Source organism: Phyllostomus hastatus, unplaced genomic scaffold, assembly GCF_019186645.2.
Source record: "Phyllostomus hastatus isolate PE091 unplaced genomic scaffold, TTU_PhHast_1.1 phas_contig_29, whole genome shotgun sequence".
Lineage (NCBI taxonomy): Eukaryota > Metazoa > Chordata > Mammalia > Chiroptera > Phyllostomidae > Phyllostomus > Phyllostomus hastatus.
In genome coordinates, this window is record NW_025333835.1 from 18,904,441 (window position 1) to 18,918,631 (window position 14,191).

The following is a 14,191-nucleotide window of genomic DNA, read 5'->3' on the forward strand; positions in this document are numbered from 1 at the left end:
AATTTATTGTGTTTGATATCTGGAAAAGAGTTTTAGACTTTGGCTGGAGACGTAAAGAGTTAAATCAGTTATTGTAATGGATATGATATTTATTAACACTACATCTACTAATAACAATATTTTGAAACTATGTTAATTTTACAATGTATATAATGTTTTATATTATTCAGAATATGAAATATGTAGAACAGATACCATTAGCTCAAATTTATAGATGTAATAAATAGTAAGTTAGAAGGTGTGAAGTCACATCAAACGTCACACAGGTAACAAATACAAGGAATAGGAACACAGACTGACAGGGTCTTCTGTTACCTGAGTAATTAGCCCTATTCGATATCTTCTTTCATTAAGGCAAGAGTTTGACAATTGTATCCAACAGAACATTATTTTCAAACTTTTTTTGTAAAGAGCCCTTATATTCTTATTCTTAATGCTTCTTTTCATTTGTTTTTTCCTCCTTGACAGCATGTGTCTCCATGAGTCCAACACAGAGACACTACTCATCTTATTTACAGGACATAATTTCATGCAAACATAGAGATTTTGCATCACATAGATCAGCCACAAGATCAACCACAAGCATAATTAACTTTAAAATGACTCAACTTCCTTCAACCATAATTGTTCTCTCTTTATTGAATTTTAATGTCTTTTATTTTAATCAAACAATAATCATTCAAAGGATATACATCAAGAAATGAGTTTTCCTAAACAAAATTGTTTTTTTATTGCCATTCTACCATACACTCCATTTATATCTCTAGAACATTAAAACCACTCTGGATGTGACTTCACCAGCCAGTGAAGTGTGTTGTTTGTAAGAACTCCAACGGATGAAGGGCTTTCTCTATGGCCATGGACAGACTAGCTGCATTAACAAGTCTGAATATCACCAATGTTTTCACAGATTATGCACCAAAGCTAGAGACAAATTTCACATACTCAAAGCAATGAAAATTCAAGAGACTTGGATGGGTTTGTTTTCAATTTTCCTATGTCTTAAAGGAGGGGAGGGAAATTATTAGGACAACTACCTAAAAACACATTGAAGCAAAAAATTGTTTTTATTTTTAGAATATGTTTGCAAAGCAAAATAGGTATTAATTAAAATGTTGTATTCTAACAGAACTGGCTTTCTGAAATATTTTTCAAAGATAGTTCAAAAACATGTAATGCATAGAGTGTCTTAACCTCAGTGGTTGTTTTGGAATTCCTAAATGCATGGACAGAGATTCCAAGACTAATAAACGATCCTTGCAATGATGACCTTCAGGATGAAAACCAGTATTTACCTGTTTTTTTATACTTATATTTCATTACTTTATATTTTATTAAAGTCATTAAGTCTTTATTTTAATGAATTAAGAGGGGAAATAATAATCATTGGTGAATAATGAAAATCACTATATCTAAAAAGAACACAGTAAAGCAATGCATGTTTTAATGACTTCTCAGTACTGTACTATAGTTATTCTCTACTGTAGAGTCCCTGGGTTTCTACATGAAAAATCTTAAATTTCTTTGCATATTCTTTATATATTCTAAGAGTAGACCTAGCCACAGGATTATGTATATAAATAGCAATTTGAAACCATTGTTCCAGAAGAATAATTTAGTTGGGTTGTTAATCTAAACTAAATGTAAGACAACTTTATCTGGCTCTAGCCACATCATAAGTTTACCTGTTATGATTTCCAACCACATAAAAGGATGAGGGGATGGTTCCATCCCCTGCTTCTACAAGATTTATTTTGTATTGACAAAAGATGGCTGTATCAAAACTGGCTCTTACTCTCCAGTGAGTACCTTGCAATAGATGCATGAAAAAGTAAATAAATAAAAGGTTTGCTATCACCACAAAGGTCCCTGGAGAATATCCAAGTTACATAAACGTACTCTCAAAGAAGAGTGGGAAAAAGTAGCAATAAAATAGCATACTCTAGACTTTCAATAAGAGGTTACATGTTCTTCTTCCCCCATATAAAAACACAGAGGTTTCCAAACAAAGGTTACTATTAAATCAGCTCTTTAATGAATTAGTTGGGTAAATGTTCAAAAATAATTTTTCTCCTTGTTCATCAGGTCACTGACCAACATTCTTTTCACTGAAAAAGCATATAATGGCATAAATCTATAACACTAAACAAATGAGTGATCTTTTCCAAAAAATTGGAGGCAGTGTTAATATATGGAAAATTAACTTTTCAAATTAATAAAATTTAGATTTCAGAGTAATATGCTTTATTAACTAAAATAATAAATTCATTTTTTACTTTTAGGCCTATCTGATCTGAATCATTTTGACATGAGCTTTAGAAATATTATTACTTAGAAATATGTTTGGACTCTAATACTACATAGTGACACCTGTTTGACTGTTTTGACATTATTTGTTTTTCAGGTTTTTGAGATTTAACCACCAACAAAAATGTATATTAAATATACATAATTTACTTTCATGATTAACTTTACTAAGTTAGCAAAATGTGTAAATGGCAGTTCCTAATTCCAGGAGTATCTACATGGTATTTCTCTTTGCAGTTTACACAGCTGTAGAAGTTAACACAGTTCATCAAGGCAAGCCAAAAATTCCATGGCGCAAAGGCCAATTCAACCCTCTGACTCCTTCTGAATGCCAAAACAGCAGCACAGCAAGGAGCTAACTATGCACATCAGAAAACTGAAATAGACAAGAAATATACTGTTAATAAAGACATAATTTAGAAAATACTAGCTTGGTTTTATCTTTCACAAAGCAAGCAGATTTAACACGAAGCCATACACTCAATAAATACTTCAAACAAATTCATTCATCTTTTGGCCAACAGACTAATCCATTTTTTAGTTGGCACTGATAATAGATTTTCACCGATCAAAGAGGATGTAGGTTTTTTAATTCTGACATAATTGTTTAAAAAGTGTAGTGTTTTTTAAAGTTTTAAATCACCATTGATCTGAATGAATTAGTTCCTATGTTGCTTTTAATCTTGAACTTCTACAAAATCATTGTAATATAATACAAACAAGCCAGGAAAACAAAAGAGTTTGGAAACTGTTCATGCTTAAGAGTAACAAAGTGCTAATATGACTAGTAGTGCTGATTTTAATGAATTTTTTTAGTCTTGGATTAAAAAAATGAAAGCTTGAGAAACACTGCTTTGTCACAATATTACATGGACATGAGTTTACATAATGATACTTTTAATTGTGAGTTTGTCTTCAGTTCTTGCCAATATTTATTATGTCAAGTTTGATTTCACTAGTTCTGAATTTTATTTAATCTGTACTGCATTTTTAATAGATTACGAATACTTAACATGAGATATACCCTATGAACAATTTTAAGTGCACAGTATAGTAAGGTAGCCATCTAGATTAAAATACGTGGTAAAGATCCTTAAGAAAGGCTGTGACATCACAGACGTTCAGTCATGCTCTCCACATCTCGTACTTGGATATTTGCAAAGGAGGAAAATAACTGTTCAACGTCATCATTAGATTTCTTGAAAATTATCAAAGTTACTTAACAAATTTTAAATTTCTTGCACATTCTTTCTTGTTTAAACTCCAATTCAACAAATCAATGACTTGGTGAAGTCAGCTTTAGGAATTATTTTCCTCCTCTACAAATTCACCTGTTTATCTCTAATCCGTATGCACTGCATGATGGATACTATAATCTGTTAATATCTGATTTACTGAGAGCCAGGTGTGCACAACGGAGACTAAGCCACTTTTGCTCCCCAGCACATTAAGAATTTATATTTACCCTTACTGGACCTTTCAGGTTCCAATAAAAAAACTTTAACAAAAGTTGCACAAATCCCTATCCAACATATACTAAGAGAATTAATAATAATTCTTTTTGATCAGAATTACTCAGTTGGCCAGCAATGGTTTCCATGGTAATCAGGTGGTAGACAGGGCTGAGACTGATTTCATCAGTTGTAAGACATCATTGGAATTATCCTACATGTCTAATTATAACTTACTAGGACTGACTGCTACATAGTGTAGCTCAGAGGCACAGGAAATGAAGTTGTGAGTTTTAACTGTTAGAAAGCTTCCACATGGAAAGAAATTATTTTGCTTTCACTTAATAAGACGTTTTCTTTCCTTGCCAAGAGTATTTTACATTAGAGAGGAGATATTTTGAAAATATATTTTATAAGAACCGGAGTGAAGAATGGTGTGCTTATAATGAAAATTTCACTGAAAGTTTGTTATACTAAAAGAAAAATAATTTGTAATCCTAGAAAGTTTAAATTTAAATAAATGTAGCAATTAGACATATTTTAACACTTAAAACTAACAGGTATTAGAAGAGAAATCTTTGGTTTCTGTGCGTGTGCATATTATGTCAGTATATATTTCTATGTTGGTTTCAGGTGAAATCATCTGCATCTTTTTTATTTTTGAAACAGAAAGCTCCTTAGCAGAGTTTTACTCCTATGTCGGCTGATACCCCTAGAAAAGAGTAGTCAGCATTTAATAAGCTTGCCAGATCAGCACTTAATCCTTATATTAAAGGCAAAATATACTGTTGGAAATTAAAAATTAAGGAAATAAGTCATCTGGGAATTATGATATAACATAAACACTATGGACTCATAAGTTTATCCCAATGTATAGTCATTCACTCAAACAAAAGTGTCATTGGAATTTGTATATGATAAGCAGGAAAAAGAGGCTCCAAAATGAAGTATGTCTGGAATAAACTAGAATGTCAAAGGACCATACAAGAACTTATATAAAATTTTAAAAGATCTATATTACATGTAAAAAGAATGCTGCTGGTTCTCTGTTCTGTAGGTTCAAGTACATTCTATACTTAAGGTGAGGCAGTTGCAAAAAATGTTCATTTTGATTCCCTTGGACAATTTGTGAAGATGAAGAAATAACATGTTAATATTAAATATAAAGATGTTGATGTTGTCTATCACAATCAGAAATCTTAAATGTGTAGAGCCAGTTAAATGTTGGAAACATTTTTATCTAGAAAATCTATGGACTCTAGATAATAGGATTCCTTCATTTTTATTCTACTTTCCTGACATATAGTTATTTTAAGAAAAATGAATAGATAAAAATGCATTTATCGATGGATAACCCAAATAAACTGGGGGAAATAAATAAATGAAATAATACATAAAATATAGGTAGGTATTTGGGCTCTTAAATTATAAAGTTAACATTTTCTTTGTAAACATTTAGCTTGTTGATAAGTTTATGGACATGACAATGAACATATAATTATTTGAAGCATATTTCTTTACTTGATAGAAAGATATTTAATACAAACAGGTAATGTAAATTTTGTTTATCTATTTGCAATCATAAATATTAAATGCATTTTATAAAGTGCCATTTTTCTGATCCCCATAAACATTGTTAAAATGCTGTGCTATGGTTTTGAACTTGCAGTATAGATTTGCTTTATCAATTGAGCCTTTATTTTATGATGTGTGCAACAGTTCTGCTTCACCTGAATATCCAGAGTTCACATTACTAAAAGCCTGGGAGATCTGCATCTAATGTTAGGCTTATAAAATGCACCGTCTTCGCTGTTAATGCTCTAAGAAATGAAACTGAAAATAATTATCACATATTCTGAATCTATGACAGAGGAATCTTTCCATATTAATGCAGTTTCTCCCAATAAATTTACTGTGGTTTATTTTTCCTTTTGCAAAATAATTAATAATAATAATAATTTCACATCTCCCTCTATTTATCTTTTTAAATATTTTGTGCCCAAATAAATCTCTATGAGGTGATTAGGACTGAGTTCCTTTTTATCAATCTGTCTCTTACTGTAGTTCCTTAAAAATACCAGTTACCTAAAGATGAAAAAACTTAACAAAACAAAAAGAGAAAACATGGTTATCTAGGGAAAACTAATCTGTTATTAGAAATACTTGAAAAAAATAATAATTAAAGTGATTATTAGTTGTCTTATAATTTATAAAATATTTAACAAATTAAACTTAATGTTTCAAGGACAAAGTAAAACATGATTATTTCCTGATCTTGCACAAATCCCTACCAAATCACTAATTTAGCTCAAGGTACTTCATGTAATGAAAAAAATATGTAGTGACACTCTGAGTCATTTCTATCAGTTTAGAAAACTGTAAAAATCCTACCTCTTTCTCATTTTATGAACCCTACCATAGTCATTTATGCCTTAATCATTTAGTTATCACATTGTAATTAGGTCCTAATTGGGTAATATTTGGCTGAATAGGTTCCTTTCTTTTCTCTCTTAACCAGTAAAAAAGAAAGTAAAAAGCTAGTGGGAAATTTAGTTATTGGCTCTTTATAAAGAAATTTATCAGCCCAAAATAGACACAAATTCAAGTCCAAGAAAATGGTGGATTTGAGATGTGAAAATCTGTATCGTGCAGTATTTTTGGATGACCTAATGCCAGAAATTCACAAAGTTTTGTGAGAAGAGGCTATAGGAGTGTATTTTTGATGGTTCAGATCCACAGAACTCCAATTACATCCCCAGAGACAGAGCCGTGCATTGTGTTCAGTGAACGTGTATGCACAGCCCACGTGCAGGTGTGAGATAAACTGAGTGAAGGCTGCATTTCACATTGTAAGGGTCAGGCCCTAATTGGAGTCCTGCGTTAGTTCTTTTCACTATATAGCAAAAAGATATTGCAACGCTTTAAAGCAAAGACCCATAGAATCATAGCTAGGTTAATCCTAGGATTAAAGAGACTGAGGTATGAGGAGAGGTAAGAAAAAAAAAACTTAGTGTAAAAATAAAATCTTTGAAATTTCATGTACTGACCTATCTTGCTGATATGTACTGTATAAAGCACACGCAGTTTTGATAATACTACATCAAAGATACTGGAACAGAGATTTAATTGTGGGATACCAAAGGTAAATTAAGGTATATATTAAAATTACCATATTAATGAGAGAAAAATACTTGAAAATAAAGCTGAGAGGGAAATCTATTTGTTTATAACAGAAAGAACCAAGACATCTGCTTCCTACTATTTTTGAGTTTCATATAATTTTTATAGCCATACAATCAAGTTAGTAAATTTGTTCCAGAAAAATTAAGTTATGCTGCAAGTTCTTCTTTGAAACATGAAATAATTCTAGTTGAAAATATATCTATTACAGAAACTGATCAGCTGTGTTATGTTGCTTTTGGTCCTTTTAGCTGTCCAATTCTTTCTTGGTTTCAATCAACCCGTCAGCCCCCAGCTGAGATGAGAAGCCTTTGATATAAAGAAATTTAATAGTCCAGACAGTTCTCTTAATGCAGCTCAGCAAGAAACAAGGGGATAAAATCAGCTGCTTCTCCTAGTAAGCTTATACAATCTTCTTTATCTTAAGGTACTTTAATATTAAATACCCAATTAGCAACTAGTATTTGAACATGTAACAAGGAAAAGGCTTTCAGAGTGTTTCAGACAAACACGAAAATGAACAAGAATAAAAATGAGTTATCATTTCATACTTAAATTTGCTATTCAATGACAAGATAGAACTTCACAGTGATTATTTTATCTTCCTTTTATTTCTCGTTACTAGGTCTTCCCACCTGCCTTCTCCAATCCTGTTTCTTCCACTGGAATTGTTAACAATGCAATGTTTGTGTGTGTGTGTGTATGTGTGTGTGTGTGTGTTTTGTTTTGTAAGCAAAATGATGATCTGAACTTGACATTCTGTTTTGCCACTCTTAGCTTTAGGGCTATGGTATTCTCCTCCTGATCTTTATCATTTTCCACTGTGTTATGAGTACAATGGAGACTTTAATACTTCCATGGATACCTCACATAAGTGTTAAGTCATATCTTACAGATAGAATGTAGGATGAATAGAAATTTAATAAGTAAATAAATAACAAAATTTTCTTGGCAGGGCTTTCCAAATGAATGAAATAATCAAAATATTCATTTAAATTTACGCATATTGCCCTTCTAAAGTTTTGTCAAACTCCTATACCCCAATTTTACATTAGTGCAGGCATACTACTTATAATATTGCTTTAACAAGTATGATTACCATGCATTCATACAATTCTTTTTAAACGTTAAAAACTATTCTTATATGCACTAATGACATTAATTGTACATTAATGATATTGTGACTTCTAAAACATAAAATAATTGAATTTTCTACAACTATACTTTATGAAATTTGATTCCTCTACACAATGGACAGGAATATTGCTTTGGAAGCTGCCATGATAAAATATAAAAGAAGCAGTGTTTTGACTTCAATACTTCTAATTGTTCACTCTAAAGAAATTTATTTTTTCAAAGAATAAAGAAATAATAAAAATATGGATAATCACTTTTAATCTAATAAAAGTTCAGTAGCCATCAGTTGATTTTATTCATAATATTTCAATACTGTATAAAAACCTAGATTGTGTAAAACTTCCCAATACCAACATAAACTAATTGCCATTTTGCAACAATGCTGCAAAACATGTTTAATGAATGCCAAATATACATATAGGTACTATTGTACAATGTGCTAAAAGTTTTATTGATTAAGAAAGGGTCCTCACATTCAAGAACCTCTCACATTTATGAATGTGAGAGAACAAGGGTTTAAGCAATGGTAATGAATGACTGGATATTTTCTATAAAACTGTGACTGAAGAGCAAAGAGTCAGAGATGGGAAAACACTTTCCTATCGAGTAGAGGACCTTGCAGAGGTTTTAAAAGATGACTGAGCATTTAGATGGATATAGGAAGATCTATAATATTTCAATTGTAAGACACTAGGGAATAGTGGAGAAAAAAGAAAAAGCAAACATTAGAATACATAGAGCATGTTTGAACGATACAAGTACATGACCAAAGGCGTTTTCAAGCAGACTTGTGACATTGCCAATATCTTCAAATAGTAATCTATATTTTATGTAATTTTATATCAAAATTTATGATATTTTAGGAAGGTAGTGGGATTTAAAATTCACTCAAAAAGCTGTATATTTAATGACAGGCCTATGCCACACAAAACTAATGGTAGAATTTACCTCTCTAGGATGAAATTTAGGTAACATATAAATATAACTTAGACAGCAGTCTATTTTTTATATTCTACAGAATTTGCTCTACAGACCGTGTTTTAATATGATTTACCTAATCTTGGAACTGGAAAACAATAAGTACGCTTCATTTTTTCAAATTGAAATTTCAAAAGCAGGTGCTATGGTGACATTTTAATATGAGCCTGAACATAAAACAACTTTGATTAATTTCAATATATCATTTCCTATTAAACTATTATTTAATTACTACTTATAGCTACTACTATTTTAACAATAAAATAAACTTTTAAATAATATATGAAATAATACTAGCAATTTTTCTCACATAATGCCTTTTATATTCAATACACACACACCATGCGCATTCAAAAAATTGTTTGTAAATTAAGAATCTAAGATTTAGAAAGACTAAATCAATTCCAAGAAGTCACAAAGCCAGCAAATGAGGCAGGCAAGACTAAAAACAAAGTATTTTTATATCTAGCTATTTAGTAAGCATTTTATTTTAAACAAAAGAGTACAGGAGTGAGGGAGGGGCATAATGGGGGAAAGAAGGGAAGGGTCAAGTCAAGCAACATTTATAAAGGACCCGTGGACAAAGACAGCGGGGGGCGGGGGGCAGGGCAGAACTGAATGTGGGAGAGGGGGGTGGGTAGGGTGGGGGAGAGCAATGGGGGGAAATTGGGACAACTGTAATTGAACAACAATATATTTTTAATTGCTCTGGCTGGTGTGGCTCAGTGAATTGAGCCCTGGCCTGTGAACACAAAGGTCACAGATTCAGATCCTGGTCAGGGCAGATGCCTGGGTTGTGAGTCAGGTCCCCAGCTGGGGTCAAGGTAACCGATGACTGATGTATCTCTCACACATTGAGGTTTCTCTCTCTGTCTTTCTCCCTCCCTTTCACTCTCTCTAAAAGTAAACAAATAAAATCTTTAAAAGATAAAAAACAAAAATAAAAAAGAATACATGAAGTTCTAAAATATTACATTAACATGTGGAAAATTTATTTAAAGTTGTAAATTGGAGATCTTGAAAATTCTTTTCACCAGATTATTTAGGAATTTAGAATAAATCTACATACTATTAGAGTTCAAAGATGATAATGACAGTAGCAATGTTTTGCAATAAAATTGATGATGATGGCAATATTTCCTTCAGCATTTTTATTTGTTGGTTTGTTTTTAAGCTTGAGTAATGGCCTAGCCTGTCTAAACTCTGAAATATTCTTTTGAGGCTTGATGACTCTTGTGTCTTTAATAATCCTCCAAGGTGTGTGAACGTATTACTGTGATAGATAACATTCTATCAGCTAATATCCAAGAGAAAATTACTTATTGTTGTAGCTGAGAGCAAGATTGCAAAGAGCAACACAGAGGGGCACTGGGATGGGAAAAAAGGATGCTTTCTGGGATGGGGGACAGTGCATCTGAATTATTCTAGTTAATGTGGCCGGAGGCTGGCCTTTGTCACTACTATTTAAAATGTATTATATATTATTCTATATAGGTCCAGAGCATAGCTTGTTACACACTTCCTTCAAGCAAACTATCTTGCCAAATTTTCAATTCTGTCAATATTTTAGAGTGTTCCCAATAGTCCAAACCAACATTTTGGATGGATTTCTAACTGATCCTTCATTTTTAGCCCCATTTACCAAAGCTGTGCATTTCCTGGAGATCCTTTCATTTGAGTGAATTAGGATTTGCCTGGATTCTCACTGCCACTCCTCTGGGCCATGACTTGATGGCTCTATGCCCTGATTGCTGCAAAAGCCTACTGATCTCTAGTCTTTCCAGTCCATTTGGAATGCTACTTCCATAATACCACCCTCTTGACTAAGAGCTCTCAGTGACTTTCCCAAAGGTTTTTAAGTCAGGTTCAGACTCATCTTACTGGCCTCTAAGCTCCATAAATAGATTTCACCTTGTCCACACACAAAAAAATATGTTACTTAATCTAAACATACATGGTTTCAGACAAGAAACTTCACAATTCTCCTCACAATTATTACCATTCCCTTGGTACTCTTTCTTATTTAACGTTGACCAAGCTCATTCTTTTCAGTTTGCATATAGCTATCCATCCATCCATCCATCCATCCAACCATCCAAGCACCCACCCATCTCATTTGTTTTCCTGTCCATCCATCCAGCTAGCCAAAGAGACCACATTTAAGGAAGCCTGGCATTGTGCTAGATATTAGAAACTTGGAAAGTAATATCTGGTCGGGCACTGTGCTATTAAAATTATACACTAAAACATTGTCCTCAGGATGCTCCTAGTCAAGCTGAGAGGCAGAAATTACCTAATTATGTGGTAGTGAATGCTACAGATAGGTGTGTTACCGAGAGAATTTGAAAGGACTTTTAACTCAGCATGCAACAGTCAGGATGAGAAGGAGGTGACACCTAGGCTAAATCTTAAAAATTTCTTTCCTCTTTATCTCTTTCCATTTAAGATCCTACTTTTAAAGATTCTGACTCCAGTACTTCTTTCAAAGAAAATCTCAAGTCTAACTTCCTACAAAAAGCTGTCCTGAACAAAGTGAGCTGACCTAGAGAGCCACTCTTCCTACTAGTTGTCGGGTGAATTTTCAACAGAGTGATAATCTATGTCACGCAGTTCTCCACTATTTCCTTTTTGCAAGTTCCCAGAACTATAATCTATGTGTAGAAAATTACTAGCTTCTTCAAGGGTAGTCTCTGGTTCTTCTTCTTTATTCCTCCCAGTGACAGTTACAATGATAACTACTTTTAATTGTGTTAACACAAACACTTTTGAAGTTAATTAAATCACCTTCTCTTCTCAATAATCCCCCAGCCACTGTGGACACCCATGGGTGCATCTAGGGGAATTTCATTTTGAAGGCACCCAGCGGCCAAGTTTCTGCTGTGGTGCAGAGTCCAAGCCGGGCCAAGTCCAATTTCCCTTAGGAAACAGACATTAGAACATTGGTGACTTCTACTTTTTTCCAAGTTGGCTTTTTAAAATCTTGAAATATTATGAATATAACTGGATTATTGATTTCTGTATTATTACTAATATATGCATATATCTCAATAATTCAGAAGCAAAAATAAACAAAGTAAACATTTCCATTGAAATTATTGTCAATCATCAGCCTAAAAAGTACTTATAACTTTCTTTTAAAAATAAGAAGAAAATCTATTTGCCTTGGAAATAATAATTATGATTTCTTATAGCATAGTCAATACTTTTTTTACATGTCAATTTATATATTTGGCACTTTCTAAGATGCTTCTTTTTTTGTCCTTTCTGATAAGGTTCATATCATCATTTCAGCCCAAACTGAGAACTACACACTAGTCAGGGGGGAAAAAAAGCAGTCTCAAAATAAAGACCTGCTTTTTTTTAAGTAATACATATTCTTCCTAAAAATAATATGTGGCTCATGGGGTAGCTGAAAAATAAAAATCATTAGTCATACAGCTACATGAAAGTTTATATATGAGCAAATAAAATATAATGAATTAGAATGAAAGAAAAATAGCAAACTTGAATTTCTTCATTATATTTTTAATTAATGCCTATAATATTTAAGAATTTTCATAGATGCACTGATGAATGTACAAACCATAGAACAGTGACTAAAAAAATGCTCCTAAGGACCTGCCTCCTCTATGTATCCAAAACATAAATAAAAGGTGATCTCCCCAGTGATGTATGGTGGACAAAAGGAAGGAGTGCTGTGGAAGGTACTGTCCCCTCCTGGAAATGCTTATTAAAGACAACAAGGCTGTGCTCTTTACATAAAGATGAATAGTCTCAAGTTACCGAGGACTTGAAGAAAAAAGACCCAGACTATCTCTTTTGTTGAAGAAGGAAAGGAAATAAAGGTCAGGGGATTACTGGTGAAGTTTTCTGTCCTCCTGAAAAGTGTGATCATTGCATATTATATTTTTGGCAAAATGTGGGGAAGGAAAATCTTAATTTTATAAATTAGTCCTAAGAGATTATTAATTGATTCTCTTGAATGTGTGGTTGCAAAAATTACCAGGTGTCTATCTTAATATGAGAGAATCCTTTTGAAAACAGTGAGGAATATTTCTTAATTAGGTAAGTGTTTTAGTATAGCAATTATCTGTATTGATTTTCTTTGATATTTTTATGTATTTCAGAAATGTTTGCCAATTTTCACATATTTTTTGCAGTTACACTAAAAAGTGCAAAAGATCATCATCTAGCTAATTTAATTTTAAGTTTGATAATTTAATCATGAAATAAACATATTTTTCTCTGTATATTTTTTCATTTCAATTCTCCTAACCCAGACTAACTTTTCATTCTTATTTTGACACTGATCAATACTGACCACAAACTCCTAGCCTTGTCACTCATATTTCTATACTTTAAAACCTAAGAAGTTATATAAAATAGAATGATTTTGGTACAAATTTTTCTGCCCCCATTGATAACAGAAGTCCTACAAAAGTTTAAACATTATTTAAAATAAAAGCAAAAAGATTCTATTAAGAATACCCTTTGGGTGAAGGGTTTACAGAAACAACTATAAAGGACACATGGACAACAACAAGGAGGGTGGAAACGGGAGGGAGAAGGGGAGGGCTGGAGTAGCGGGAAGGGATGGGGGAAAAGGTAGAAAACTGTACTTGAAAAACAATAATAAAAAACAATTAGCCCTGGCTGGTGTAGCTCAGTGGATTGAGCGCAGGCTGCGAATCAAAGTGTCGCAGGTTTGATTCCCAGTCAGGGCACATACCTGGGTTGCAGGCCATGACCCCCAGCAATCGCACATTGATGTTTCTCTCTCTCTTTCTCCCTCCCTTCCCTCTCTAAAAATAAATAAATAAAATATTTTAAAAAATAAAAAAAGAATGCCCTTTGCTGCTCCTATAATGCACCAGATTCCAAGGGCAAACTGTGCTTCAGTCTTGGCCCAATATGAAGCACTTATCTGACTCCCAAGAAATGTTTTAAGAATGAAAGTAAGAAATAATTAAAAAAAAACAATTAAATTCTGGTTAATTTGAGTTGAATAATCCTTCCAAATTTGACTTATTCTATTTTAAATTGCTTACTATGTTCATTCATATTTACAAGATCTATATTTTTAGAGAAAAATTGTATATATAAGGGACAGTTTCTCTTATAAAATGCAATCTTATGTT

At 32.5% G+C, this 14,191-nt stretch overlaps 1 protein-coding gene across 5 annotated transcripts in view; it reads right to left on the reverse strand.

Annotated features, from left to right (window-relative positions):
* PCDH9 (protocadherin 9) overlaps positions 1 to 14,191 on the reverse strand; it is an 875,477-nt gene that overhangs the window by 126,097 nt on the left and 735,189 nt on the right. The window lies entirely within an intron of this gene.